Here is a 5908-nt window from a genome sequence, read left to right as displayed (position 1 = left end):
CCAACCTGCCAGGGGCGGAGCTTCGCTGCAGACCGGCCGCGAGCACAGAGTCGTCTGGTGGCCGCAGATAGAAGCTGCAAACGTATAATGTATACATTTAATATGTATAAATTATGTATAGATTATATAAATGTCCACATATATATATATATATATATATATATATATATATACTGTATATAGATACTGTATATAGATACTGTGTATATATATATATATATATTTATTTATACATACATACATACATATATATGTGGACATTTATATAATTTATATACAAACATTTATATATATATATACATATTTAGAACATTCCACACAAAATAATATATATATATATATATATATATATATATATATATATATATATATACATACACACACATACATATACATATATATTATATATATATATAAATAACACAATAAACAATAAATAATAGCAGTTCCTTCCTGTCACTCTGATGAACGCTTAAAAGTCAGAGTGCCCATTATGATTACCATACAAGTTTGCACCGATCTAACTATGTCTTCGTCTTTTGTATGTATGTATGTATGTATGTATGTATGTATGTATGTATATATATATATATATATATATATATAGATATATATATATATATATATATATATATATATATATATATATATATATATATATATACTGTGATGGACTGGCGACCTTTCCAGGGTGTACCCTGCTCCTCGACCATTGACAGCACCCCTCGCAACCCCACAGTGGATAAGCTTGTTGGAAATTGGATGGAGATATATATATATATATATATATATATATATATATATATATATATATATATATGCATATAAATGTGTCATTTATGCTGTAGGGTTCTTGTCTCTTTTCTGATATGACAGCTTTTTTCCCCCTTTAACGATGCAGATGAAGTTTATTCTAGTTTGGGTAGATGTGCCGTGCAAGTGAACTGATCATTTGTTGTAATCTATTTAGTGCGCTGCGCTTTACATTATTTTGTGACAGGCTGGGACAGACTGAAACATTTGAATAACTATTGAAATAGTATGAGGTGATCGTAACATTTAGATGTTGAATTTTTGTTTAAGAATTTTGACACACAGAGATTGTATTTTATCGTGTTATGTTTATTCTTAATGTATTTGAAGTATCTCATAAAGAAATATACAAGAGTATATTTGTATATGAGTGAGCCCCTCGGTGGCATTTACATATGAAGTACTCCATAAACAGCAAACTGGGATACGCTGTTACATGGCAAAAAAAAAAAAAAAAAAAAAAAAACCTTCAAAGGAAACAAAGCAGTTATGGCAAAATAGCAAAGATATCATTACTGCTTAACAGTGAAAAGCAGTATGGTGAACAGCATTATAATTTGCCCTGGACAGTAGATTTTAGGTTTAGATAGGAATGAAGTGAACATACTGATAACCCAAATATCTGAACATCCCTCCCAAAGTGAATTTACACTTCCTGACCAGATGCATTGTGGGTCAGATTAAGCAACACTCCTTGACCACAATCTTAATAAAAATATTTGACAGCGTCATAGTATTTACACGTTGTCTTAAAATTAAACCGCAGAAAAGACAGAACAACGCTAATTATGTCTACTGTGGCTACAATACAGAGCCTACTAATTAATACATTTATATTAATGTAACGTGTGACATGTGTTTGCTATTAATTTTCAAGTAAACACACTTTTTTATGGAGAGTATTTTATCGCATTGTTCCAATTTGCTTCACAATGTTGATATTGACAATTTAATTAGTGGGCCATCTGCCTGTAGGTGACTATATAAAAGGCATTGTCATAGATGACTGGTCCTAAAGCAGCATTACAATGACAGTTTTTCAGAAATACTTCCCGACAGACAAATTTTGTCCTCCCTGCAAGCCAGAGAAAACAATAGGAGCCTTCTTTTTGTCGGCTGACCAGCTGTGTGTAGCAACAGGCGGGGGAGGGGGGCGTCACCTGACCATGTCCTCCATAAAGTTAGATAAAGCCTCTCATTGAACTGTCCTTACAATCCATGGATGGTATAATAGACTAATACTATCTCATAAAACAGCACAATATCCTTGCGTTAAAGAGAACTACACATATCTGATGTACACAAAGCAAATTAATAGTAAAAAAGAGCATTTTATACATATAAAAAAAACACACATAGTAAATGAAGAAATTAAAAGAAAAATTAGCTTTGTTGTGTTTCATCGCATTTCTTAAAAGGAGGTGAAACTCCAATGAAACCATTTGAATGTGTTATCAATCGGGGTTCTCTCTCATGGAAGTAAACATGAAACCTGTTGAGACACTGGTGCTCTAACCAAACGTCACGCTATTGATTAAGAAAGCTGATTTTGTTTCAGTGCGGCCCATCTGCCTCGTTTCCATGAAGGAGTGAAGCGCTTACTGAGTGAGTCAGCTGTTCTCGCCTGCTTGTTTTACCAGAAGTATTTTTTTAGGAACCTGCTGTGCTGCACCGGCTTCCGGCCTCAGTTTCATCTTTTGAGCGTGCTCGACAGTTTCTAGTTTCTAAAGAGTGGACTTTTCTATGTGGGTATGTATTCAGCACACACGTTTGCAGGCTGGCTAAGACTCTCAGTCACCCGGGGCATTGGCAAATCTTTCGACACGTTTGCAAAATAAATACTTTTTTGCAGGCTCGGGTATAACACCAAGGATTGATGTTTAGTACGCTGCACATAAAAAAACAATAACCATTATATACTTTGTACCTATTTGGATGCCAAGGAGCTCCCTTTAACTTTCTGTTTCTTCAGGTTTTAGATTTCTATTTTGACCACAAAACAGCAGGGAATTTGAGACATTTTATCCTTCGCCTTCAGGATCCGTGCATGACTCATTTTACAGGAAATTGACAACACCTTTTTGACAAATACTGGGGCCAACAAAGCCGTCCCAATGATGCTTATTCACCGGTAACTTCCAGGCTGGCTGCTAAAAAGCTGGGCTGCTGACGTAGGTGGGAGTAATTGCCCTTTTTGCATACCGGTGAATCGTGAGCATTCCGCCCAGCCTGACAAGCAAAACGACGTCCCATTGTTCAAGTCATGACTGGCTTCGGAGGACGCCCTTTAAAGAGGGAGACCTGTCTGCCAACTCCAGCTAGTTTGGTGTCTCGCTGACTCCGTACGGGATGGCAGCACATGAAACAACAAGCACTGCCAAGATCCCTTAATCCGTGCGAGAAGGAGTGCCCTAATTAAAGCTGGTATAAAGCTGCAACCCCACGAAACATTACAAGACTATTATATCTTTAGAGATGAAACAAAGAATGTAATGTGCTTTAGAGATCTTGGGTAGTATTATGAAAAGATCTATTTGCCGAAGCGCAGCTATGCACACACGTTCACCGCCGTTCTCTTGCTTAGGCGCTTGCTGTCGGGCTAAACCGGTCTCTGCAGGTAAATCTCTTGTTTCCTTTTAAAAAAAAAAAAAAAAAGGAGGTGAAAGGTCAGGGCAGTGACGTGAATGTGATCATATCCCGAAATACAAACCTGGGTGTTTTCTTTTTGTTTTGTTTTTTTATTCTGTGTTTTTTTTTTTTTTCTTTTTACTTAAAAAGCCAAACAAACTTGTGGGTGTAATGAATCTAAAGCAGCCTTTGAGCGTTATCTGTTTAAATGTCAGAACATTACAGAAGTACAATGACAGACATTCAGTCTCGACTCACGTCTATCTTACTAAGCAGACCCTTGGCAGGGAAACATCATCTTACATTTTTACGGACTTACTTGGTTCTGAACGTGCAGAACTTGTTGTGAATAACGATGAGAGGCTCACTGCGTAATTGTAGGCAGTCTGACTCATTAGTGATATCTTATATGGATTCTATGAGTAACACACACCCATTTAACGACACCCCTCAGAAGTGTTAATGGCATAAGGTCAGGTTACATCTTTGTCGTCACCGAAACCCGTTTTTGTTGTAGAACTGACACGGCAGAGGTGGCATAAAGTCGATGATGGGCATTTAGTTCAAATGGCACAAATGTGAGCCCCTATTATGAGGCTTTGGCTAAATTACTGGTTTATTTAGCATCAGGTGGAACATTTTTCTAACCTGACTCTCGCCAGATGTATTTCGCTCCGCTTAGCTCCACTCACTTTCATCTGGGACCTCTCCCATAGAAAGTGATTTCTCCAACCAATTTTATTGTCCAGCCAATCAGGACGCAGGGCTGGAGTTTCATAGATGTGACGTAGTGAAGAAGTGACCGTGACATGAGACTGATTCAGACAATGGCAGCTCACATTGAGGAAGCAAGCGTTAGCATTGGATAGCATTGGTTAGCGTGAACCATGTTAGGAGGCCTTTAGTCCTCAATGCGGTCGGCCCGGGATCGACTCCGACCCGCGGCGCTTTGCCGCCTGTCTTCCCCCTCTTCCTGTCAGCTCACTGTCAATAAAACGCGTGCCACTAGAGCTGCAAACACATAAAAAAAAAAGTTTTGTTTTTTCCTGCGTCGCTCTCACAGCGTCACGAGTTAGCTTCAGTGTGAGTGGTTGAAATAGCACGTCCATAAAGATGACAGACAAGTGGCTTATCCAATCATATGCAAGGATTTTTGATAAGGCCCAGCCTTCAATAAAGGTAATTCCTATGGAGAGGTCCCAGATGGATGAGTGGAGCTAGGTGGAACGAAATACATATGGCTAGAGTCAGGTTAATTTAAACCTGCATGGCCAAAGCATAACCTTGATATATCAGGTGGAACATTTTTCACCTTTTCCACTAGTTTCTGTGCAGTTGGCCAAGAGAACTGCTTGGTTAGGCTCAGGTGAAAATCACAGCTTGGGCTGTCATAGATAGAAAATATTAGCGATTGCCGATCAGGAGACTGCCTCGTCATTTCTGCATGGCAGTCAGAACACTTGTTACCACATCAATATGCTCTGCTGGGGCTTGGTGCTTTCTGTGCCACTGACACATAGTTTCAGCACACCCTTCAGTTCCCATTCAACTCAGGTACCAACGACAATGCAATTTTACGCACAATGTCATGTCTTGAAGTTTTACTGTGGTTAAGTATCTTGACATAAAACTCGATGAATCAGCCAGGAGTGGAATAAATGTTTTAAATATAATCAACAAACAGCCAACGGTTTGAGCATAATCAGCCAGGACAAATGACATTTATGTCACTCTAGTTTCTGGTGGCAGACATGGGGCAGTATCCAGTATCCAGGGATGCCATTCCCAAAGTTTAAAGTGCTTTTAACGAGAGAGCCGACAAAGTGCGGGGTGACCAAAGGTTTCTGGGGCTTAAAGTAATGCAGAGCTGCCCCTCCCCTATGTGTTGCTGTGATGTGGCAGTTAACCGGCTGGAAGAAGGTCATAGCTTTCCCTCACTACAGCAGAAGAACAAATCTGGCTGTTTGGAAATATTTCCAATCATGAAAAACAGGGGCAGGCACTCACTTATTAAGTGACAGTTAAAACTACTGCTGGGAAGGGCTTGTTTCCACGGCAGCTATCCTGACTAATTAACCCGCTAATGTAAGCTTGGTGTTTACTCTAAATTGAAACGAGCAGAATGCACCCTCCGTTCCGTCACTCAGCGCGCTATTTAAAACTGAATCATTGGTTGAGTGAGTGTGGGTGGGTGGGTGGGGGGGGGTATTTTCCCACAAAAGATAATTCTTTAATTACTTCTAAGCTTTGCTGGCATGACAGAAAGCACCGTGAATGACCTGAGACGGTTTGCTTTTTATGACTAATCTTCCAGATATGTGTAAGCTCCAACGCCCAGAGCAGGTGTGCTGCTGTGTGATTCAGCTGGTATCTTTATGCCAGACTGAAATTGCTTCTCCGCGTCTTTAAACCTGCCTTTGACATCAGCCATGACCTTTTAGTTTGTCTAATAACTTTAAGTGGAAGA

This window comes from Fundulus heteroclitus, chromosome 18 (genome assembly GCF_011125445.2).
Source record: "Fundulus heteroclitus isolate FHET01 chromosome 18, MU-UCD_Fhet_4.1, whole genome shotgun sequence".
Lineage (NCBI taxonomy): Eukaryota > Metazoa > Chordata > Actinopteri > Cyprinodontiformes > Fundulidae > Fundulus > Fundulus heteroclitus.
Note: the sequence above shows the minus strand (reverse complement) of the source record.